General features: G+C 43.2%; 2 pseudogenes; one reads left to right on the top strand and one right to left on the bottom strand.

The window, feature by feature from the left end:
• Positions 1-10,534: 10,534 nt before the first annotated feature.
• On the bottom strand, positions 10,535-11,885 carry LOC110288086 (non-secretory ribonuclease-like; annotated as a pseudogene).
• Positions 11,886-14,169: 2,284 nt separating this feature from the next.
• Positions 14,170-15,615, top strand: LOC110288087 (uncharacterized; annotated as a pseudogene).
• The last annotated feature ends 10,665 nt before the right edge of the window (positions 15,616-26,280 follow it).

The raw sequence follows: 26,280 nt of genomic DNA, 5'->3' as shown, positions 1-26,280 counted from the left end.
CCCCCTCTCCCTCCCTCTCCCTCCCTCTCCCTCTCTCTCCCTTTCCCTCTTTATCCCTCTCTCTCCCTCTCTCCCCCTCTCTCCCCTTCTCTCTCCCTCTCTCTTCCTCTCTCTCCCTCTCCCTCCCCCTCCCCTTCCCCCTCCTGTCTCCCCACTCTCGGTTTTTTGAGACAGAGTTTTTCTCTATAGACCTGGCTGTCCTAGAACTCAGTCTGTGGACCAGGTAGGCCTCAATCTCAGAAATCTGCCTGTTTCTGCCTCCCAAGTGCTGGAATTAAAGGCATGCACCATCACTGCCTGGCTCAGTTGGCACATCTTACCCAATAGGTCAATAGTGTAGTGCACAGGTTCCACAGCCAAGCAGGACTGCTGGCAACAATTCTCCTCCAGCAGCCAGAAGAGATAGCATCTCTAGTGCTATGAATATCAGTCAAGAGGGAAGGAGCTTCTAGCTCAGTCCCATTTTTTTTCCATGTCCTATAACCAAAGTATGTGGTACCTTCAGGAATAAGGACCCCTACCACTAGTTCTGCTATCCAACTGTATCAGCAATAGTTTTTATTGTTTGGGGGGCATCTGGTACATCTCTGATCAACAATTCATAAGGAGTTAACCCAATACTATCACTGAGATTATCAATTAAAAACTACATGGCTTCTTGGCACCCCTTTTCTTGCCCAATGTTAAGATGCCTGCCTAAGGGAGGAAGCATTATTTTTTCCACAGTTGTTTGAGATTCTGGTCACAGTACTTGTCTCTGTTGTTTCTGTGCCCATAGGCAGTAGAAGACAGTGGTGAAAGCAGGTAGATGATGTGGCTATGACCTCATAGTTGACAGGAAGCACAGCACACCAGAATAGGCCCAGGGACTGGTTCCCATGGAAACACCTTCTGTAACCTACTCTTCTAACTAGGTATGCGCCACGCCCTCCTTTTCACCACCAGATTATGAATCCATCAAAAGCTTTAATCCATTCAGTAGGTCAGAACCTCAGAATCTAAGAGTCTCTAGAAATGCCCTCACAGACCCCCCTGAAGTATCTTTTTACTAATCTCTGAGGTATTCTTCAATCTTAGCCATCACAAGCTGCTTTGTTGTAACTGTCAACATCAGAAGGAAATCAAGACAGTCTTGAGAAATTAACTATGGTACATCAACACAAAAATAAATGAGCCACCAAGTTATGAAAAACCCAGGGAAATCTTAAATGCACACTCACAGAGTGAAAATAAAAAACAATGTGAAGGAGGAAAGTGTGTAACTGTACTTTTGGATACTTATTGGATTCTTTTCCCTACCACCTTTCTCTACTCTTATCCCTTCCAACCCCCTAACACTAGGTAGGAAAGGGAGAAGGTTAGAGGGGAAAGAGGACATTGATATCCTTAGACTACTTCCTGCTGATTAGCGGCATCCAGTTCCTTGGGGGCAAGTCCAATCTTTCCCCAAGTCAGGATATCTCCAACCAGCAATCAGCAGTCATCACCCAGCAACACAAGACAGCAGCAGCATCAAAGGGAGCATCATCGCCATCCCCTCTCTAGGCTCTGACGTTTTTATACCTTCTCAAGAGTCCACAGAATTCCAAAGGCAAACTATCTTCCAAAATCAGGCCACTGCCAGAGCACAAGACAAATCCTAGTCAACTGCTGTGGACAATGTAAAGCAACCCCATACCCCACACCTGGAATTAAAACCAAAACATACTTACACAACACTTCTGTGTTTCTAAAGAAACCAAAATTTTCACTACAAAACTCCTGTATGCTTCCAACTCTATGACACTCTGGGAAAGGGCAAAATAAAGGCGATAATAAATACATTAGTGGTTGTCGATGAGTTTGTGGGGAAGAAGTTAAGAAGCAGAGAGGAGGATTTAAAGCCATGGGATGGTTTCAAGCACACAGTAATAGAGCATCACACATCCACCAAAATCACATGTGACACTGAGAGCAAGCCATAGATCGCAAAGGTGACCAAGGCTCCACCATGCGAGCACACATACCATGCTGCTGGGATACAGTGGTAATGGGGAAGACTGCACAGTGCAGGCCATCTGCACTTTCTACTGAATTTAGCTCAGAACCTAAAACTGCCATTTAAGAAAATACTAACCTCAAGCTGGAGAAATGACTCAGAGTTTAAGAGCAATGGCTGCTGTCAGAGATGACCCAGGTTTGGTTCCCAGCATCTATATAGCAGCTTACAACCAGTTCCCTCTTCTGGCCTGTGTGGATACCAGGCATCCATAAGGACATACAGGTGAAATATCCATAAGCATAAAATATAGATAATAAATCTTTTTTAAGAGCTACTTAAAGGAGGAATGTTTCTTTTGATGGTGCAGGTGGGCTGTGTAGCTTTACAATTTCATTTTTGTTACTCTATACACATTTACAGTTTTATGTGTCTGTGATTCACTGTGACCATGCGCATTTCTACTACCTCTGTCCTGTCTTCCCACTCCTCTAACCCCTTCCTAATTCCCAATTGGTCCCCTTCCTACTTCCAGCTCTTATGATCTTTCCACCAGGTCTTCTGTGCTTGCCCATGGGCATTGGAGGGAAGATATAGATGCCTCACTTAGGGCTGGAAGGTTTATGTGATTCCCTTTTTATTTTCTTTTGAGTCAACTGTGTAGTCCTGGGTTACCTAGGACTTGCTATCTAAGGCTGGAGACAAACTCACAGCAATCCCCCTGACTCTGCCTTCCATGTGCTAAGGTTACAGGTTTATCCAAGCATAGCTAAGTCTCCCTTTTTACAATTTCTTTACTGAGAGTCTATAAACATGGCTCATCAGGTAAGAGCACTTGCTGCTCTTCCAGAGGATCCTGGTTCCAAACCCAGATCCCTCATGATGGTTCACAATTGTCTTTAACTCCAGTTCCAGAGGATCTGACACCTTCTTCTGACCTTGCTGGGGATGTGTATGCACTTGCTTCACAGCCAAAATGCCTAAACATACATACATACACACACACACACACACACACACACAGACAGACAGACACACACACTAATAAAAATAAATCCTTAAAAAACAAACAAACAGAGACATTTTTCACCTAAAAGTTGGGGACATGTTCCAGGTTAAAGGCAGTTGAAGAGATCCTGTAGCCAAATGCAGTGCTGGGCATTTGACTCGCCCAACTACAGAGGAAATGTGCCATAATATACCATTGCTTGGTCAGTTGTCAAGTTATAACAAAACAACATGTTCAGAACAATATTGCATCAGTGTCAATCTTGCTATACCAGCCCAATTTTTCTGTGTTCTGCTTGCTAAAGTTTTCTTTTGAGTGACTTTTCCTCACAGCACAGAGTATCTTGTCCCTCCATCCAAGCCCTGACCTCCTCCAGGCTTAACAAACACACTCAGAACCTTCCAGGAAAGCTGTGCAGGCATTTCAGACTCATGACCTCCACTGAGCTGTCCGATCCTGCTGCTTCCAGATATCCGGATGTCTGCTTTCCTAGCTCTGCACTCCCAGGGCTCTCTGTATAATGTATCACATGTCATAGACGTCTGGCTTCTAAAAGGTCTTCATGATGATTGGTGTGTCTAATGAATCTTCATTGATCAGTTACACTGTACTATTAATACATGAAAATACAGAAAATATGGCTTGTTGCTACCATCTCTGACTAGCAGAAAAGAAGAGACGATACAGATGTCCTTCTCAAGGCAGTTTATTCAGGTACTTCACAAATGTGTAGGAAAAGAATGCCCTGACCTCTCTCAGCCATCCCCCTTTATACCCTCTAGTCCACTCCCCATCACCCCAGTCCACATAGGCACAGTTCATTGGCTCAGGACTACATTCGTCACATCATCCAATCTTAAGTCTTGGTGCATTTGCACAATGCAGCTCAAGGTACATGGCTATCTTGAGGGATATGAGGAAGTCAGGTACCAGTCATAAGACTTGGCAGCAGTCCTGGGCACCATCTTGGGACCGCAGCCACACCCTCTCCTCACAAATGCCTTCTGCCTTTAGGAGGCTTATGGTTCTCTTGTAAGAAACCTGGTTGCAAGATTTTAAATGTCCAAAAATACAAAGGCACAGGACCCATTCCAAAGTAGACTGCACCCCTGGTTTTAAATTGAATCCTGTAAGATTTGGACAAAGACTCACTCTGCTACACATCTGAGAGAGTGGATTACACAGACAAGATTAGCTCTTCTGGGTCTTGTGTATGAAAGCCATTCTCCTTACCATACCTTACTCCTACAGCTGGAAGAAAGGCAGCGAAGGGTGAGCTCAGGAGAGTCAAGCCTCTCCTGAAAGAGAGGAAGCTACAGTAGAGCAGGGTCAGTTGCAGAGTTTGCCAAGATCAGATAATGAAGAAAAATGTTTTGATATAGTCAGGGGTATGTGTATGGTCTGAGAGGGGAGCATACTGTCGGAGGGTCATCCAAGGTTCTCAGACACTGATTGTGGGTTATGTGCCCTCTAATCAACTCGAGTTGATCATGGTAAATGATGGGATGGTTTAACACAGACCCTTTCCATCACTCCAACAACCTCCATTTCAAAAGAAACACAAAGGCTTTTATCCAAAGAAGAGAAACTAAGTTTTCATGCTTAGCCTGGGGAAACAGAGTTGGAAGAAGTTTCTCCAGCTCATTGTGCCATGGAGGTAAACGGTTCCATGTCCACATGGCTTACTTGACATCTAGCAAGGTGTCCATGGCTTACTTGACATCTAGCAAGGTGTTTGTTTGTGACCTTAAGAATCAGGTCACAATTCTCACACACTCAGAAATGTGTGCCCCACCTAGTGTGACACAAAGATTACATTGACACCAAGAGAAATACAAAAAGACACAGGATGTTCACTCTCAGAACAATGTATAAATGGTTCAAGAGCATTTTTCAAAGTTTGTGAGGTATTATGGGAAAAACAGTCCCAAGGCCCAAACATCTGGAATAAAGACTGAAGTGGAACAAGCAGAATTTACTGCAGGGTTTGCATGGTCTAACATACATTGCAAATGTCTTAGAGCAATGTGGCAGACAGATTTCCTAACACTTGACTCATAGAAACCGTTCTTTCTTCTCACTATGGCACCTCAGAGGATCCTGTTCTCAATGTACTAAAGCTCTCAGATACCAGAGGGACAGAGCTCTTAAGTGATCTTCAAAAGTCACTTAAAGGAAAAGAAATAACTGGTAAGAAAGAGGAGACAACCAACCTCACCTCCTTTGACCAGATTCAACAAAAGCAATTTGTCCTTCCTTCCTTCCTCCCTTGCTTCCTTGCTTCCTTGCTTCCTTGCTTCCTTGCTTCCTTGCTTCCTTGCTTCCTTGCTTCCTTGCTTCCTTGCTTCCTTGCTTCCTTCCTTCCTTCCTTCCTTCCTTCCTTCCTTCCTTCCTTCCTTCCTTCCTCCTTCCCTCCCTCCCTCTTCCCTCTTCCTCTCTCTTTGTCTCTCTCTCTCCCTTTCTTTGTTTCTTTCTTTTTCTTACTTTTTTAATCCTTCTAAAAAGTACTAACTTTTGACTAATCTCTTTCTCTTCTTCTAGAACAGTGGGTCTCAGCCTTGCTGATGCTGTGACCCTTTAATACATACAGTTCCCCATGTTACGGTGACCTATAAGAATAAAATAATTTCAGTGTTACTTTAGAAATGTAATTTTGCTAGTATTATGATTTGTAATGTAAATCTCTGGTATGCAGGATATCTGATATGTGACCCCTAAAGGGAGAGTGACACAGAGGTTGAGAAGCACTGCTCTAGAACATCTGGTAGGAACAAGGGTCCTGTAATATTGATATTCTAAGATAAAGGGGATTGAAGAACATTGAGAATGTAGTGGATGAAGCTATAAGCCTGCATTTGGGAGGTAGAGACAGGAGGACCAAGAGGAGTTTATGGCTATCTTAAGCCTAGATACCTGTTTATGTAAGACCTTATCTCAGAAAATAATTGAAATAAAAAATGTAAAGAACTTAGAAATTTCTATTTAAAAGGAGGATGTACAATCCAAACCAGATGGAGACAGATGGTTCCCTGGCTTTCTAAATGGTCCTCAAAGCTTTTGAAATTGCTGTTGTAAAGCCTTCCTGACTGTAGTAACTGCATGTGGATTGGCATCTAATGCTCTGTCATGCCTCAGCATCACAGGATTATCCTCATCCACTTAGGAATTTGTTTCCAGCCCTCCCTCCTGCTGTGTCCCTACTTGAATTGAGTTTCCCCTGGATGGTTCAGGATAGAAGCTCACAGCTTACAAGGGAGATTACCACTGCTTTCACACACCAAGGCTTGTGCTAGTAATGTCAGCCTGGGTCTGTTCTTTTTAAGGTATTATTTTATGTGTATAGATATTGTGCCCTCATGTATGTGTGTGAACCATGTGTGTGCAGTGCCCTCAGGGGCTAGAACAAGGCAACAAGTGATTGTGAGCTGTCATGTGGATGCTTGGAGTGGAGTTTGAATTCTCTAGAAGAGCAGCCAAGTGCACCTAACTATTGATCCATCTTCCAGCCCCACTTTCCTCCCTAAGAAGGAATACTAGAAACCAAAGGAGGAGTCAATGACATAAACTCTTGTAGAAAATACTGAATCCAAAATAGAGGGTCCCTGGATGTTGTGTTTTACCAAGCAGTCATCTAAAACAATAAAGAGAATTTTTCAGCTACCCAAAGGTAGTGCCTTGTAAAAAGAAGCTGATTTCTTTAATTAAATAAGCAGACATTCTCTGAGAAAAACTTGGAGCTACAGATCTTGGAAGAACCTAGAACAATGTACAAGGTGATGTTGTTCCTGGAAGAAGTGGCTCCAGGGGCTACAAATGACCACACGGTGACTGACTTAAGAAGTTGACAGTTAAGAGAGTATTAAATTTTTTAATTATAGAAACAATATACATTCAGTATAGATACTTTGAAAAATCAGAAAAGAAATCACACTTTAATTTGTTTGTCTGTTATTCAACATAGGGTTTCTCTGTGTAGAAGCTCACAGCTCCTGGCAGTCCTGGAACTGGCTGTGTCGACCAGGCTGGCCTTAAACTCATAAATGTCTTCCCATCATTGCTTCCTGAGGGCTGGGATTAAAGGCGTGCACCACCACATGATGAGCAAACTTTGTTCTAAATATAGTTTCAAGCTAAGCCTAAAATAAAAGAGACACATCTTTTTTGAATCTTTTACCTCCTTTACAGAAATACCATCATCTTATTTCCTTCCAGCTTCCAAAAATGCCACCATGCCTTTCTTTGTAGGAAATGCCCCTGGTAAAGGAATGTTCACTGCTCAGTTTCTCCATTAGCAAGGCACAGGATGCATGACTGTAAGCCATCAAAATTCTTCTCCTGTATTTCCTGTAAGCTGGTCACTAGGAGCTGTGCTCCCCACTGGGCAGAAAGACTTATTTAAAAATAGGGTATTGCCTGCAGCATTAAGACACAATGAGAAAAGGAAAGTGTGTGTGGGGGGGGGTCATTGTACATGATGTATGTGATGTGTCTGTTTGTAAAGCTCTCACTCCCCACAGAAGTGAATTTAATCCTGCAGTTTTCACTTGAGTTTGTTGATCATTTCTCCAAGAGCATTCTGGCCTTAAGTTTTGTAACCACACAAAGAGTGTGTTTCTTACACAATAGTTTTTGAGATGATATCCTTAAAGTGAACATTGAGCATAATAACCATGCCGTTTTGGTGAGCTCTGATAGGAAGTACAGAAGAACTGGTTAAGAAGAACAGGCCACTGTAGTGACCACAATTCCTAGCCAGAGTTTGAGCAGAAAATCCTGGGTATCTGTACCATCAGTGAACTCGGGCCTGGAACATCCCTCTAAAGGGCAGTGCTGAACTACATCTCCTCAGACTGAGACTCCCATTCTTTGTAGTGGCTGCAGCTGCCTTGTACAGAAATGAGGAATAAAAACCTGCAGATGGAAATTGCTAAAGAATTAGTGGGCAGGAGGAATTGGTCAGCATTTAAAAGCACTTGTTGCATAATCTTGAGGATCAAAGTTCAGATCCCATCACACATAACAAGTCAGATATCTCTCCCACACCTGTCATCTCTGCTCTAAGCATCAAGGAGACAGGAGGTCCTTCCAGTTTGCTGGCTTCCAGCCGAGTCAAGAGACCATGAGTCTCAGGTTCAAGAGACCTTGCCTCAGAGAAATAGGTAGAGTGATAGCAAAGGGTACCTGATGACTTCCTACACAGGGGCAAACACACACACACACACACACACACACACACACACACACACACACACACACGCACACGCACATGCACTTGCACTTGCACAGGCACAGACACACAGAGAGACACATGCACTTGCACAGGCACACACACACACACACAGACACATGCACTTGCACAGGCACACACACACACACAGACACATGCACTTGAGCAGGCACACACACACACACAGACACATGCACTTGCATGGACACACACACACATACACACACAGACACATGCACTTGCACGGGCACACACACACACACACACACACACACACACACATCATTTTAAAAATCCACTGAGCTAGAGAGATGTCTCAGCAGTTAAGGACACTGACTGCTCTTCCAAGAGGACCTAGCACCATGGATTTCTAGCACCACTGTAGCTAACAACCATCTGTAATTCCAGGTCCAGGGAACCAAATCTCTCCTCTGCTATCTGCTGACTCCAGCCACGTATATTGTGAATATATCATGTAGGAAAAAACAAGCAAGAGCTACAGAGTGAGACCCTCAGGATGTACCAAATTTCATCTGAAGTCAGGAGATTATGTCAACCCCTGCCAAGGGGTGTGAGTATTTTCTGAGAGAAGGGGTGTCTGAGAGCAGCAAAAACAAACCACTCGAAGCCAAATCGTGGGTCTAAGCTGGCAGCCTGTGTTCTGTTGGAGACAGTTTTCCAGCCTGGTTTCTCTCCATTCTGATTCCCTCCCCCCACTTCCCCCCGGCAGATCTGATTTCTCTGGAAATCTCTAGATAACTCTTGAGGTTTCCTTTTGGTTATACTTTGACTCAGCATCTGATAACCCCAACCCCTTAATTCTTAGGAAACAGGAAGAACATATTTTCTTTTAACATTGCAAAAGACTCAGAGATCTGCCTGCCTTTCTTGAGCTGAGATGGCAAATTAGCTGGGTGGGAACTGAAATTTCTAGTCCTAAAATTACCATTTCTACCCTACCTGGGAATAGTCTTACTGTGTCCCAGGCTGACCTTCAACTCAGGAATGTGCCTGCCTTTGTGTCTTTATGACAAACCTGGCTTATAGTACAGCTGCCTTTGTTCCTTCACATTCATGAAGCCCCTTGTATAATTCATATTACATCCTTAATTTTCACATAGTTGAGAAATTATATATTCTCCAAAGCATTTTTTTTTAGAATTCTTTTCCACAAACTGTAAGGCTGTACTGAAGATACCAGACTGGACCTTTCTGCTAAGACATTAACCAAATCTTTGCCATCGGACTCATGCTACCTCAGATCCTTATGGAGTCATTAAGGTTAATAGAGAGGACATTGCTTGAAGGAACACGAAAATATGTACAGAATTATACAAACAAGCCTTATGCCATGGCGGTCCACATCTGCTGGTCCTGTCCCAAGAGCAGAAACCCTGTCACTCTGTCTCCACCAAGGCCAAACAGACTCAGCAAGATTCCACACCAACCCAGGAAGGCAGATTCCACAAGAAATCCATTTGCTGTTCCAGAGTAGTGGCTTCTGCGAAGACCTGTCTGAGGTCCATTGAGAGCAGGAAGAACCACCACTGCCCAGAAGGGAGGATAGGCAAAGTATTGCATCCGGGAGCACAGAAAGTAACAGCAAAATGGAAGCTGGGGATCCAGACTGAAAGTTAGAGGTATGGACCTGATGATATCACCCCTCTGATCCATTCTGCATCTGACACTCCAGGAAGGCTCACTGCCACATCTGGTGATGCCAGGCTCACCCATGTCCTTAAAGGGATGTCACCTCTCTGTCTGAAACTGATTCCTGACTACAGTTCAGTCCTCAGGATTCAGGACAGGACCTCTCATTATTCATCTCTTTTCTGTGTGGATTCCAGTTCCTCTATCTTGAAACCTGTCCTCTCTGGTTTGTGTTGAATGATCTCACAATTGATGTCTAAGGACAGCTCTGCAGGGAGAGGGCAAGGGATAGCCTCACCGAGAGACCCCAGTTCCTGGGTTTCCTCTGCCAGCCACTTCATTTCCACAGAGAAACTTCAGGGAAGATGTTCTGAAAGGATGTCCTTCTCTTCTCTGATACTTTTGCTTCCAGGGACTGCGAAGGTGCCTCATTTGGTAAGAGGCCCTATCTTTCTCTCTCTGTCTCTCTGTCTCTGTCTCTCTGTTTCTTGTCTGTCTGTCTGTCTGTCTGTCTCTCTCTCTCCCCCCCCACACACAAACACACTGTGTGTATGTGTCTTCCCCTTCCACTTTCCATGCCCCTATCAGACACAGAGATACCAGAAATCTAGATGAGCATGCAAAGGTGTTTATTGGTTAGAAAAGATCTGTTCAACTGAATTAAAGGGAGTCAGCGACAGGTTTCATGAGGACAGGTGCTGAAATGCAGCACAGACATCGGAATTGGTTCTTCACTACTATGATCTTGGCAGTAGCAGATGAGGGAAAATACAAAGTGCTGGCACTGGGGATAAAATGTCCCATCCAAGTGAACTGGAACCACTCGATAGATGGGAGTGTCATGTGGAGTCCTGTTCTCACAGGCTACTCTGTAGTACTTCACTGAACCTGTTGTTTGGTATCTGCATTGTGTGTGCATATATATATATATATATATATATATATATATATATATATATATATATTGTTGTTGGAGTAGTGAGGTTACAAAAAGTTATAGATACCTGCAATGAAGTAGCATGACAATTTTTTCTTGTCAAGTTGGTGTAGGTGATAGTTGGATGGCCACACACACCAACAACATCAGCAAAACTTCTGTGAAGAAAAGTATTTGTGTCCTTACATCTTGGTCTATACCTATTAACAACCAGCATTGCATGATCACATCGGGGGGTAGGTGCTATTATAGATAGGCTCGGTGTAAAACTTCTGGGAAGGGGTTGGTTGCTGGCATGAGGCAAGCATTAGGACAAGTCCAAAAAGCAGCAAGAGACAAAGACTGGACTCAGGCAACTTCAGACCAACAATTCCTGTGAAAACAAAAGAGAAGTGGGTCCACAGTGACACTTTGACTGGACACTGCCCCATCACTGCCCCTCCTGTCCCAGGCTTAGACAGTCAGTGTCTTACCTAGTCTGTGTTGTGGATCCTGTGGTACTGAGTGCTGGTCATCCTGGAACTCAGGGATAATGGGTGAGCTCCACTTGATGTATCCCACAGATATAGAGCAGGCTCTTTGGGTGGAACATGTGGCTCAGAGTCTTCAACATGCAGAACCCACAGATTGGTACATTGCCTACTTGTACAAACAGCATTCTGTTTGTTTCTTCACTAAGCCAAGCCATGGTGCTGCTCGCTCCATTGTAAGGAATGAAATTCCCAGTCCTCTTGTGCAGGTAGTTTAAAGTCTGAATCTGAACTCTACATAGAAATCCATTTGATTTGCTGCAGGCTTCGTGACTGTGTTTGAATAATGGACAGATCAAGTTTTCTTTTAGCTTGGCTACACACTTAGAAACAAAGTCTTAGAAAGCCAGAATCATAAGAGACACTTATATTTCTGTCTTTCATTTTTAAAATCATACGATGTTGGTGTGTGCAGAGATGGCTCACTGCTTAAGAGTAGTTGCTGCTCTTCCAGAGGATGCAAGGTTGGTTTCAGCACCTATGCTGGGGGGCTTACCATTGCCTGTAGCTCCATTCCAGGACATGTGATGTGCTCTAATAGCATCTGTTGGCATGTTCATACACATGTCCACAGACACACAGAGACACATAAGTAAAAATAATACTTAAGGATGGGTGAAATGTCTGTGCTTAAGAGAGCTTCCCCTCTTTCAGATTTCTTCCCTTCCAGAGGACTCCAGTTTGACATTCAGAGGTCACAAATGCAGATAACTCCAGCTCCATGGGAATCAGACATGTGTTTGGTTTTTTTAGGATCTGTACTTACATGGCACATGTAAGTGCAGACACATGTGAAAATTAAAAGACAGACCTTAAAAACTGTATTTATTGGGGGCAGACCACGTTTCAGGCTCCAGACATCCGGGCACCTTCCCTGCCAGAGGAGAGGTGTCCTCCCCACCTGGGAGGACTTTACCACAGCATCTGGGGGAGCCATCATGGTATGCTGATCCCGCCTAGACTAGTCTGTGCAGGTGAGAGTATGAACTACAGAAGCTACACAGATTCTGGGACAAGCACGGTTTCTGGCCTTCATATTCTGCCAGGAGGCAGGTCCAAACACCAGATGTCTGTTCACCTCCCCTGCAAGAGGAGAGCTTGCCTGCAGAGAGTGCTCTAACCACTGAAACTCAGGAGAGATCTAGTCTTCCAGGTCTACTGATAGAGGCTAACGGAATCATGAGAGGAATAAGCTCTAACCAGAGACAACTGTAACATCTAACTCCAGAGATTACCAGATGGCAAAAGGCAAATGTAAGAATCTTACTAACATAAACCAAGACCACTCACAATCATCAGAACCCAGCACTCCCACCTTGCCCAGTCCTGGGCACCCCAACACACCCGAAAAGCTAGACCTGGATTTAAAAGCATATCTCATGATGATGGTAGAGGACATTGAAAAGGACTTTAATAACTCACTTAAATGAATACAGGAGAACAATGCTAAACAGTTACAAGTCCTTAAAGAAAAACAGGAAAACACATCCAAACAGGTGATGGAAATGAACAAAACCATACTAGAACTAAAAAGGGAAGTAGACACAATAAAGAAAACCCAAAGTGAGGCAACACTGGAGATAGAAACCCTAGGAAAGAAATCTGGAACCATAGATGCAAGCATCAGCAACAGAATACAAGAGATGGAAGAGAGAATCTCAGGTGCAGAAGATTCCATAGAGAACATCAGCACAACAATCAAAGAAAATGGAAAATGCAAAAAGATCCTAACTCAAAACATCCAGGAAATCCAGGACACAATGAGAAGACCAAACCTATGGATAATAGGAGTAGATGAGAATGAAGATTTTCAACTTAACGGGCCAGCAAATATCTACAACAAAATTATAGAAGAAAACTTCCCAAACCTAAAAAAGATGCCCCTGAACGAATCCTACAGAACTCCAAATAGACAGGACCAGAAAAGAAATTCCTCCTGACACATAATAATCAGAACAACAAAGGCACTAAATAAAGATAGAATATTAAAGCAGTAAGGGAAAAGGTCAAGTACCATATAAAGGCAGGCCTATCAGAATTACACCAGACATTTCACCAGTGACTATGAAAACCAGAAGAGCCTGGACAGATGTTGTACAGACACTAAGAGAACACAAATGCCAGCCCAGGCTACTATACTAAGCCAAACTTTCAATGACCATAGATGGAGAAATCAAAGTATTCCACGACAAATCCAAATTCACACATTATCTTTCCATGAATCCAGCCCTTCAAAGGATAATAACAGAAAAAAACAAACAAACAAAAAAAAAAAACAAAAAACAATACAAGGACGGAAACCACGCCCTAGAAAAAAGCAAGAAAGTAATCCTTCAACACACCTAAAAGAAGACAGCCGCAAGAACAGAATGCCAACTCTAACAACAGAAATAATAGGAAGCAACAATTACTTTTCCTTAATATCTCTTAATATCAATGGACTCAATTCCCCAATAAAAAGGCATAGACTAACAGACTGGCTACACCAACAGGACCCAACATTTTGCTGCTTACAGGAAACCCATCTCAGGGAAAAAGATAGACACTACCTCAGGGTGAAAGGCTGGAAAACAATTTTCCAAGCAAATGGTCTGAAGAAACAAGCTGGAGTAGCCATTCTAATATCGAATAAAATTGATTTCCAAACCAAAGTTATCAAAAATAGACAAGGAGGGGCACTTCATACTCATCAAAGGTAAAATCTTCCAAGAGGAACTCTCAATTCTGAATATCTATGCTCCAAATGCAAATGCAGCCACATTCATTAAAGAAATTTTAGTAAAGATCAAAGCACTGCTGCTGTTGCGCTTCTGCTGGCTCCTGTGCCTGGACTCCACCATGGAACAGTGCCCCAAACCTACCTTGCTGGAACATGGCAACTTCTCTCAGGTCCTGTTTAACAATGTGGATAAGTTCTATGTTCCTAGAGGAGGTATCATATGCTATTAGACCCTCGCTGAAAAGTTCATCCCTCGACCCAAGGACTGGATCAGCATCTTTATAGTAGGGTGGAAGACCACTCAGGAGTATTATACCTTCATGTGGGCACTCTTGCCAAAAGACCAAAACAAGGATTCAGCCACACAGCAGGAAATCCAATTCAAAGCTTATTACCTTCCCAAGGATGTGGAGCGCTACCAGTTCTGTTATGTGGATGAAGATGGTTTGGTCTGGGGAACAAGTGTCCCTTTCCAGTTCTGTCCAGACCCTGATGAGGACATAATGGTTGTTATCAATAAGGAAAAGGTAGAACAGCTCAGTGAGGAGCTTTACCAAGAAAACCAGGAACTGAAAAATAAGTATGCTGACCTCCATGAGCAACTACAGAGGAAGCAGGTGGCACTAGAAGCAACACAGAGGATCAATAAGACCTTAGAACAGGAAGTGGAAGAGAAGGCCTCCTGGGAGGAAGAGAAGACCTCTTGGGAGGAAGAGAAGGCCTCTTGGGAGGAAGAGAAGACCTCTTGGGAGGAAGAGAATGCCTCTTGGGAGGAAGAGAAGACCTCTTGGGAGGAAGAGAAGGCCTCTTGGGAGGAAGAGAAGACCTCTTGGGAGGAAGAGAAGGCCTCTTGGGAGGAAGAGAAGGCCTCTTGGGAGGAAGAGAAGGCCTCTTGGGAGAGCGAGCTGTGCCGGCTGAAAGAATGCAACCAGAAGATGATCTCAGAAAAGAAGGCCTTGGAGATCAGAGTAGAAGAGCTTCAGAAGCAGCACTGCAAGATGCTGGAGCAGACAGTCAAAATGTGGTAGAAGAAGGAAGCTGTAGCATTGAGGAAGCAGCAGGAGCTAAAGAAGGAGAACTCTATCCTGTCGGAACAGCTCAGCAGCTCCAAGATTTTTTTGCAGGACAGACTAAAAGACCAAATCTCTGATGAGAACAAGGCGCTGCAGAGCTTCCTGGATAACAAAGACTTCTCTTCACCTCAAGGATCTGCTGAGCCGGAAGTCCCGTCAACTCAAGGAGCTGCTAAGCCCGAAGAACCACCGTCCGCTCAAGGAGCTGCTGAGCCCGAAGTCTCTTCATCTCAAGTTGCTGATGAGCCTGAAGTCCTGTGGCCCCAAGGAGCTGCTAAGCCCAAGAGGCTGCCACACAGAGCTGTTAGGTCAAGCTTAGTCTTTTATAAGCACAAATATTGTGATATGGCAAGAAGTCTTCATGAGAGGATCCCACCGGACTGGGAACAGCAGGAGCCTCAAGATTTGTATTGTCCATTTTGTATAAAGACCATCTCAGCAACCAAGAAATGGATCTCCAAGAACAAGGTTCCTGTCCTTTTCATTGCCTAAGCACTCCAGCCTGCAAGTCTGTGCTGGGCCAGATTCCTACTGGAGCTACCAGAGAAGGCTGCCTAGCCAGAAATCATTAGGGGTTCACACAACTGCTGCTTGCAAATCTGTCTGTAAGATGAAATTGAACGCAGCATCTGCCACCTTGTCACAACCAGACTCTCAGCCTGTCATCCCCAGTGCCCAGGATGAAGGTACCTGCTGATTCACAGCAGCTGGCTGACACTAAGTTACTATCTTCCAAGATGCCTACCTCATTCAGTCAGGCTTTGGGTGCATTTGTGTTTGGGCCTCAATCCTAACCTTTAGGGAAGCAAGCAAGAACATGAAGTGATGAATTTCTTTATCTTCCTTGGCCCTTGCTACAGTCCTTCAAAACTACAGAAAATCTCAGATCTGCTTGCTGTGAATAAAGATGTACACTGATCACACCTGGCGCTCTTAGGAAAAATGGGGGTGGGCAGAGAAAACAAGTGTTCCTTCTTTCTAGAACACTTTCTGTTCCTTTCTATACATATAGCATGGATTATGTCATATATGGAGATGTTTTAGTCTTACTCTGGCTACTCTGGAATTCACTGTGTAGCACAGGCTGGTCTGGAACTAGGCAATCTTGCTGAGTCACTTTCCAAAGTGCTGAGACTGGTCCTGAGCCACTGCTGTAGTCTGTAGGCCTCTTAGTTGCTAATTAAGGAATTGTTAGGGCCTGGGGAGATGATGGCTCAGTGGGGCAGGTAAGAGTACTGACCTCCTGACATTCAAATCAAAGCAGCGACATGGTGGCTCACGACCATCTGTAACGATATCTGACTCCCTCTTCTACAGTGTACTTACATATAATAAATAAATAAATAAAGTATGTAGGCTTGCAAAAAAAAAAAAAAAAAAAAAAAAAAAACCAAACAGCTCAAAGCACACATTGCACCTCACACAATAATAGTGGGAGACTTCAACACACAACTTTCTTTTTTTTTTTTTTTTTTTTTGGTTTTTCGAGACAGGGTTTCTCTGTATAGCCCTGGCTGTCCTGGAACTCACTTTGTAGACCAGGCTGGCCTCGAACTCAGAAATCCGCCTGCCTCTGCCTCCCAAGTGCTGGGATTAAAGGCATGCGCCACCACCGCCCAGCTCACAACTTTCATCAATGGACAGATCATGGAAAGAGAAACTAAACAGGAACACAGTGAAACTAACAGAAGTTATGAAACAAATGGATTTAACAAATATCTACAGATCATTTTATCCTAAAACAAAAAGATATACCTTCTTCTCAGCACCTGATGGGACCTTCTCCAAAATTGACCATATAATTGGTCACAAAAGAGGCCTCAACAGATACAAAAATATTGAAATTGTCCCATGCATCCTATCAGATCACCATGGACAAAGGCTGATCTTCAATAACAACATAAATAATAGAAAGCCAACATTCACATGGAAACTGAACAACACTCTTCCCAATGATACCTTGGTCAAGGACGGAATAAAGAAAGAAATTAAAGACTTTAGAGTTTAATGAAAATGAAGCCACAACATACCCAAACTTATGGGACACAATGAAAGCATTTTTAAGAGGAAAACTCATAGCTCTGAGTGCTTCAAAAAGAAACTGGAGAGAGCACACACTAGCAGCTAGATAACACACCTAAAAGCTCTAGAACAAAAGGAAGCAAATTCACCCGAGAGGAGTAGACAGCAGGAAATATTCAAACTCAGGGGCAAAATCAACCAAGTGGAAACAAGAAGACCTATTCAAAGAATCAACCAAAGAGGAGCTGGTTCTTTGAGGAGATAAACAAGATGGATAAACCCTGAGCCAGACTTACTAGAGTCCACAGGGATGGCATCCTAATTAACAAAATCAGAAATGAAAAGGGAGACATAACAACAGATCCTGAAGAAATCCAAAACCATCAGGTTCTTTTACATAAGGCTATACTCAACAAAACTGGAAAACATGGATGAAATGGACAAATTTCTAAACAGATACCAGGTACCAAAGTTAAATCAGGATCAGGTTAATGATCTAAACAGTCCCATATCCCCTAAAGAAATAGAAGCAGTTATTAATTGGCTCCCAACCAAAAATAGCCTAGGACCAAATGGGTTTAGGGCACAGTTCTATCAGACCTTCAAAGAAGATCTAATTCCAGTTCTGCACAAAGTATTCCACAAAATAGAAGCAGAAGTTACTCAACCCAATTCATTCTATGAAGCTACAATTACTCTGATACCTAAACCACAGAAAGATCCGACAAAGATAGCGAACTTCAGACCAATTTCCCTTATGAATATCGATGCAAAAATACTCAATAAAATTCTCGCTAACCGAAGCCAAGAACACATTAAAGCAATCATCCATCCTGACCAAGTAGGTTTTATTCCAGGGATGCAGGGATGGTTTAATATACGGAAATCCATCAACATAATCCATTATATAAACAAACTCAAAGACAAAAACCACATGATCATCTCGTTAGATTCGGAGAAAACATTTGACAAGATCCAACACCCATTCATGATAAAAGCCTTGGAAAGATCAAGAATTCAAGGCACATACCTAAAAATGATAAAAGCAATCTACAGCAAACCAGTAGCCATCATCAAAGTAAACCATGAGAAGCTGGAAGCAATCCCACTAAAATCAGGGACTAGAAAAGGCTGCCCACTTTCTCCCTACCTATTCAACATAGTACTTGAAGTCCTAGCCAGAGCAATTCGACAACAAAAGGAGATCAAGGGGATACAAGTTGGAAAAGATGAAGTCAAAATATCACTTTTGCGGATGATATGATATTATATATAAGTGACCCTAAAAATTCCACCAGAGAACTCCTAAACCTGATAAACAGTTTCGGTGAAGTAGCTGGATATAAAATTAACTCAAACAAGTCAGTGGCCTTTCTCTACACAAAGGATAAACAGGCTGAGAAAGAAATTAGGGAAACAACACCCTTCTCAATAGCCACAAATAATATAAAATATCTTGGCGTGACTCTAACTAAGGAAGTGAAAGATCTGTATGATAAGAACTTCAAGTCTCTGAAGAAAGAAATTAAAGAAGATCTCAGAAGATGGAAAGATCTCCCATGCTCATGGATTGGCAGGATCAACATTGTAAAAATGGCTATCTTGCCAAAAGCAATCTACAGATTCAATGCAATCCCCATCAAAATTCCGACTCAATTTTTCCACGAATTAGAAAGAGCAATCTGCAAATTCATCTGGAATAACAAAAAACCTAGGATAGCAAAAACTCTTCTCAAGGATAAAAGAACCTCTGGTGGAATCACCATGCCTGACCTAATGCTGTACTACAGAGCAATTGTGATAAAAACTGCATGGTACTGGTATAATGACAGACAAGTAGACCAATGGAATATAATTGAAGACCCAGAAATGAACCCGAACACCTATGGTCACTTGATCTTTGACAAGGGAGCTAAAACCATCCAGTGGAAGAAAGACAGCATTTTCAACAAATAGTGCTGGCAAAACTGGTGGTTATCATGTAGAAGAATGCGAATCGATCCATTCCTATCTCCTTGTACTAAGGTCAAATCTAAGTGGATCAAGGAACTTCACGTAAAAACAGAGAAACTGAAACTTATAGAGGAGAAAGTGGGGAAACGCCTCGAAGATGTGGGCACAGGGGAAAAATTCCTGAATAGAACAGCAATGGCTTGTGCTGTAAGATCAAGAATTGACAAATGGGACCTCATGAAACTGCAAAGCTTCTGCAAGGCAAAAGACACCGTTAATAAGACAAAAAGTCAACCAACAGATTGGGAAAGGATCTTTACCTCTCCTAAATCAGATAGGGGACTAATATCCAATATATATAAAGAACTCAAGAAGGTGGACTCCAGAAAATCAAATAACCCCATTAAAAAATGAGGCTCAGAGCTAAACAAAGAATTCTCACCTGAGGAATACTGAATGGCTGAGAAGCACCTCAAAAAATGCTCAGCATCCTTAATCATCAGAGAAATGCAAATCAAAACAACCCTGAGATTCCATCTCACACCAGTCAGAATGGCTAAGATCAAAAATTCAGGTGACAGCAGATGCTGGCGTGGATGTGGAGAAAGAGGAACACTCCTCCATTGTTGGTGGGATTGCAAGCTTGTACAACCACTTTGGAAATCAGTCTGGCGGTTCCTTTGAAAATTGGACATAGTACTACCGGAGGATCCAGCAATACCTCTCCTGGGCATATATCCAGAAGATGTCCCAACCAGTAAGAAGGACACATGCTCCACTATGTTCATAGCAGCCTTATTTATAATAGCCAGAAGCTGGAAAGAACCCAGATGCCCCTCAACAGAGGAATGGATTAAAAAATATGTGGTACATTTACACAATGGAGTACTACTCAGCTATTAAAAAGAATGAATTTATGAAATTCCTAGGCAAATGGTTGGACCTGGAGGGCCTCATCCTGAATGAGGTAACACAATCACAAAAGAACTCAAATGACATGTACTCACTGATAAGTGTATATTAGCCCAGAAACTTAGTATACCCAAGATATAAGAGACAATTTGTAAAACACATGAAACTGAAGAAGAACGAAGACCAAAGTGTGGACACTTTACCCCTTTTTAGAATTGGAAACAATCACCCATGGAAGGAGTTACAGAGACACAGTTTGGAGCTGAGACAAAAGGATGGACCATATAGAGACTGCCATATCCAGGGATCCATCCCATAATTAGCCTCCAAACGATGACACCATTGCATACATTCGCAAGCGTTTGCTGAAAGGACCCTGATATAGCTGTCTCTTGTGAGACTAGGCCGGGGCCTAGCAAACATATAAGTGGATGCTCACAGTCAGCTATTGGATGGATCACAGGGCCCTCAATGGAGGAGCTAGAGAAAGTATCCAAGGAGCTAAAGAGATCTGCAACCCTGTAGGTGCAACAACATTATGAACTAACCAGTACCACAGAGTTCTTGACTCTAGCTGCATATGAATCAAAAGATGGCGTAGTAGGCCATCACTGGAAAGAGAGGCCCATTGGACACGCAAACTTGATATGCCCCAGTACAGGGGAATGCCAGGGCCAAGAAGTGGGAGTGGGGGCTAAGGACGTTGGGGAGGGTATTGAGGACTTTTGGGGTAGCATTGGAAATGTAAATGAAGAAAATACCTAATTAAAATAAAAAAAATTGTTTACAAACAATAACAAAAAACTGTTCTCAGAGCATATGGCATAGTATTTTTCTGGTTGATTTTTGCAACAGATTCCTTAATACATTTCCATCTAGCTCAATTTGCTCCAGAGCTAGTACTAATGGTCTAGTTTTACATCATGGACCCTCAAGAAAATACTACTTTATCTAAGATTTCGGAGTCCTGTAGGACAATGTCAAAAAAGTTACACTAAATGTAATAGATCTTTTATTTGTTTTCCTTTGTGCTGGGGTTTGAACCTGGAGCCTTGTGCACACTGTCACATTGCTACATTCACAGCATCAGATAGATGAAGAGTTTTGGCTTCAACAGATTAAATGCTTCTCTAAGTTTTTTGTTATGAAAACCTCCCTTGCATTCCAATCCACTGAAGCATCTCCAGACCTGCTCACAATTCTGTTGTGAAGTACAGCCAGGGTTATATCCCTGTAGTAAGTCCTTGGGTTTTTCTTTCCAAACTTGATAAATATCATAAGGTATTTTCTCAAGAAATACTTCTGCAAGCCGGGCATGGTGGCTGATGTCTTTAATCCCAGCACTTGGGAGGCAGAGGCAGGTGGATTTCTGAGTTCGAGGCCAGCCTGGTCTACAAAGTGAGTTCCAGGACAGCCAGGGCTACACAGAGAAATCTTGTCTCGAAAAACCAACCAAGCAAACAAACAAAAGAAATACTTCCTCACTTGACCTATAACTACAGTGAGTATTTTGCTGTCCCAAATGATAGATTTTTTTTTTTTGTGCAGATTCCAGTGGTGATAGATTGTGTCCAAAACTTGAAATGTTTTCAACCCTGGGATCCTCTTGCCATGACTACTCTTGACCTACTGACTGTCAGATGTCCAGTTTCAGTGTAGTATTTGACACAGCTCTGCCAAGTGCTCCAGTTGTCTATGGAAATGACAGTAGTCAGTATTTATAAAATTGTTACAGTAATCCGTTTTATAGGGACTAATCTTTTGGGAGTGCCAAGAAGTGTTGAGACAGGGTGTCACTCTAGAGCCTGGGCTTGGTTTGAACTTGCTTAGAAACCCAGATTGGATTGTAATTTTCTGTCCTTCTGCCTCAGGCTGGAAGTTCTAGGGTCCCAGGCTTGCACTTCCAGACCCAGCTTATGAGCCAGGTTGTAAGCAGCTTGTGCTGCTGTGAGTGGATGCTCAGTTTTAGGAAGTAAGACTCAGCAGGAAGAAGCTAGGATGCCGTGGGCTTGCCCTTGAAGGATGTTGTGGGACACAGTGCCCTTTCCTGTCCTCCTTTCTTCTGCCTTGACCTTGAGCAGCTTTGCTCTAGCACATGCCTCCCATCATGGGCGTTTCTCTACCACAGACTCCCAAACAAGAAAGCCAACTGACGGGATGTTATCCCTGACACTAAAATTAAATGAATGTCTGTTTCTTTCAAATTATCTATTTGTTTCAGGTCTTATTCAAGCACTGGAAAGTTGATCTATGCAGGATGAAAGTTAATTTAACTGATTTATATACAATAGCTCAAGGTATATTTGGTACAGGGGCTCTAAGGCTTTCTCCTTTATGTTATATGACCTTCTATATATCTCTTTGGAAGACTATTTATTGAACAAACCTGATCTAGAACCTTATGATCAGATTTCTGCAAGTACATAGGGACTGCAGAGAGACCTCCCATGCAGACAGGGCTCTGGGTTGGTTGTGTCTTGAAGGGTCCTGCAGGTCCTTTTTGCACTCAGGATTCTGCAGAGTGACTCGTGTATGTAACTTCAGGGGGACACTGTGGAACTCTACCTCCCTGCCACTCCATACTTGCTGTGTGTGATTGGAACCACGTTGTTGCCTATGGTCTGGTACAGCATGTCTTAATTCCTGGAACTATGATTGACACCACTGAATATGTTCTTGAGGTACTCACTGAGGGGTGAGTGTCACACCCCACGTACTGGTTGCATATAGAATGGATAGTGTGATACTCTGGCCTCAGTGTGGAAGTCAGCTCCTTTGGTTGGGATTTTAATTGGAATTAAATTGACTCTGTAAGTCATTGTGAAAGAAGAGTCTCAAAATCTTCCCCCTGTTGGACAAAATGTTCACTACTCCACAGACTTTCTGGTGCATTGTCAATCATGCCTAAGATGCGGCATCATATGATTATACAAAGGAAGGGTAGCATCCAATTCCTAGGTTCCTGGAGCCCCTCAGGGAGGAACCTTCCAGGACCCCACTGGCAGGCTTGGTGCATCTGTGGCTGACGTTCCTCATGGAGCTCTTCGAGACATCTACCAGTCAGATGGGCAGAAAGCATTGTCTGCTTGGAGATCGGGATTAAACTACCCAAGGTGGAGGGGCATCCTTGAAAGAATGGGGTGCGGTCCCAGCCACTGAGGCTAGAACGTCCACCCTCCACTCCTCTGCACCGCATGTCCCAGTCTGTTTGCGTGGCCAGGCAACGCTGACCTCACCCATATTGGGGAATGAAATTCCAAAGGAAATTTCATTCTCCTATTCGCCATTCCACCAGGAAGGAAGGAGTGAGAAACAAAGCCGCCGCCTCCAGTTCCGGGTCCAGGTGGGTTTCTATTCCTGTCCCTCTATGGTTTGGCTATGGAAGTCCCTTCCTACTAAGGACAGTTGCGGGGCTCCTGGGAGATTTCACTTCTCTGGTCTGACTGCGCGGCTGAGGTGTGGTGGGATCAACACTGTTTCCACAGTTAGCTTTTCGCGTCTTGCCAGAGTCCAGCATGGATGGCCATTGGAGACCAGAGCTCATAGGAGACCACGGAATCTGCGAAGGGAGGAATTTTAAGAAGCCCACGTTTGCTCAGATAAGGAAATTTTGAGGGTTCTTGGGTTGATATCAGATTTGTGATGCAAATCTGTCAAAGTTGTGCAAGCATAAGTGGTGTTTTCATTTTCTATTTCCTGTCCCCCTCCCCCCCTTAACTCATCTTTAAGTATGTTCTGAAACTTTTGGCGTTTCAACAGCATCCTCTGTGCCTTCTTACATTTGGGATTTGCTGTGTCTGAGACAGCATATCAAACCATGCCTGCTCAGTGATAGAGCATCTTTGTTTCAGATGCAGGATAGATAAAAACCTTGTTCTTATATTGGGACATCTCCAGTGGGCCAGTTCTTCCGTCTGTGATGGCAGTAATGTCATAGCTGGTCCATACATGGATTTGTTAGAAACCTCAGCATACAAGTCTGAATAGCCTCTGGCAAACTCCAAAACGCTGCCTCAGCTATTCAAAGAGCGAGCACCACCCAGCTCTGAGCCACTTAGTGTTGCTGGTCACAGCAGTTTCAGTTCAGGAAAAAATATGATGATAAAAGGGAGAGGTCAGATGTTTTGGAGATTTATGAAAATAATCAGTGTTAGGTAATTTTTCAATACTGCTTTTAACATGAGTTTTGATTTTTTTAGAAAATCAAATCATTCCAATGGGACATAAAGGTTATGTGGTGCATTGGAAAGCTTCCATTCACAGGGACAACAACTGCTCCTTGGTCAGTTAATGTTCCTTTCTTTGTTCTTCAGTTCCCTCTTCCTTAAAGTGAAGGTTGAGAGATCGTCTCATTTCGATTAGCTTAGTTTAACAGGGGTGATAAAAAAAAAGTGAACTAGCTACAATCTGAGATCAGGCCTGGGGGAGTCATCAGTTCAACAATGGCTTAGCTTGTCGGGTTGTGTGTTTCCCCCTCACCCTTGTTCTTTCTGCACCCCACAAAACGCCATAGAGTTGTCCACTGGAGGCATTCTTAGTGTGACTCCAAGCATGGATTAAAAAGTGTACCCATGCAGGTGGTAAAGCATGTCTTGAGATCTTCCATTGTGTGCACATTTGAGTATAAAGCAGTATCTGTAAGCAGTTACTCTCAGAGTGGCTGCAAGCAGAGCCCAGTATGTTGGGAAGTAAATGTTTAATTTGTATCCTGTTTGGAAATGTAAGATGTCACCAGGTCTTTGTTCCCATTCTCCCTGACCCAAGGAAGCCCCCACTCCTCAGGGGGTCCTCCTGTGAGCTTTCCTTTTCGAGTTGTGACTTCTGTTACTGGTTGAGTAGTATGTTAGCACTGTAAAGGAATCTCACAGTGTCCCCATGCCTTCTACTCTATACTGAGCCCTAAGGACAGAATCAAACACACACACTCTGTATAAAGGGGGAATATGCCAACGCTAGAAATATTAGAAGAATTTCATGCCTCATGTGTCATGGATATTACTGACTTGGAGAAAAGACAGACAAAATTGCAGGAAAGGGGGATGGCTTTCAGGATGTTAAACATTTTAATAAATACTTTTTAAAAATTGGTAGTTGTTTTATATGAATTAAAATTTCTGACAAAGATACAATATTCATGCCTGGGGATGTGGCTCAATGGTAGTCTATGTATTATAAGTGAGGTCCTGGGTCTGAGCCCTGGAAAATACACACACACACACACACACACACACACACACACACATTGTTTTTCCTGGCAACTTCATAAACTACAAAATTTTAAAAAAAATACTCAATTCTGTTTCAATATGTGCCAAGTTGGGAAAATATATTTTAAAAGAACCTTGGTTTTTTGTTTTTTGTTTTTTGTTTTTTTGTCAGAGATGTGAACAGGTTCTAAGTCCCCTGAGTTGTTGGGTGAAGGTCCAGCGACTTCCGGGAAGAGTCCTGACTGCTGAGAGTCTCTGTCTGTTCCCCGGCACTCTGACGTTGCTCTAAAAAAGGAATCTGCTGTGTTTAAGTTAGTGTGTCAGACTAGGGGATTTTGTGTCTGTGTGTGTGCTGTGGGTGAGGTTGAAGTACCTCTGTTTTGTGGTGGTTTATCAAAACAGGGCCACATTGATGTGTCTCCTCTGGCTATGGGAGTTGTCTGGTATCCCCCTGGGGATTGATGAGGCCATCTGGGTTTGCAATGGACTGCCTACTCTCCTAACAATGAGAGGTTGTGACTCTAGAACTCAGTCCTTCCACATCTGTGTGCTTGCACACTGAACTTTTCGGTGCCAGGTTGGATACCAGTAGAGTGGCCTCACCCTAAAGACCCTGAGTGCTATCCTTCTCTGCACTTCTGAAACAGTTTAAATGCTGGCAGTTGTCAAAACAAAGTTTGGCACCTGTCTAATGGATGCCTGGTCATATGTGACTAGGTCTCCCTTTCAAGAGACTCTAGTACCCCAAGTCAGGCTACAACAGCTGAGTCATCTTATCACATCCCCAGCCTCATTTCCTCTCAGCCCACAGTTTGGGTTGAGTGCAGGATGGAGAGGGAGCAGACAAGGACAAAGGGGACCTTCAAGCTGGGCTGTGCCTCAACAAAGCTGGAAAGTGTTGAGGTTTGGGACCTTTCCAAGTCTTCATGCCACCCACTCTTCCTGCTCAATCTGTCAGGCCCCATTCTTAGGAAGTGTATCCATCGGGATGTGCACATTCTGGGCAGCTTTTGCTTATTTGCTTGCTTGCTTGTTGGCTTGGTTTTTTGAGACAAGATTTGTC

Source organism: Mus caroli, unplaced genomic scaffold (genome assembly GCF_978045245.1).
Source record: "Mus caroli unplaced genomic scaffold, Mus_caroli_1 scaffold_12, whole genome shotgun sequence".
NCBI classification, from domain to species: Eukaryota; Metazoa; Chordata; class Mammalia; order Rodentia; family Muridae; genus Mus; species Mus caroli.
The sequence above is the reverse complement of the archived record's forward strand: the minus strand, read 5'-3'. Positions and strand labels throughout refer to the sequence as shown.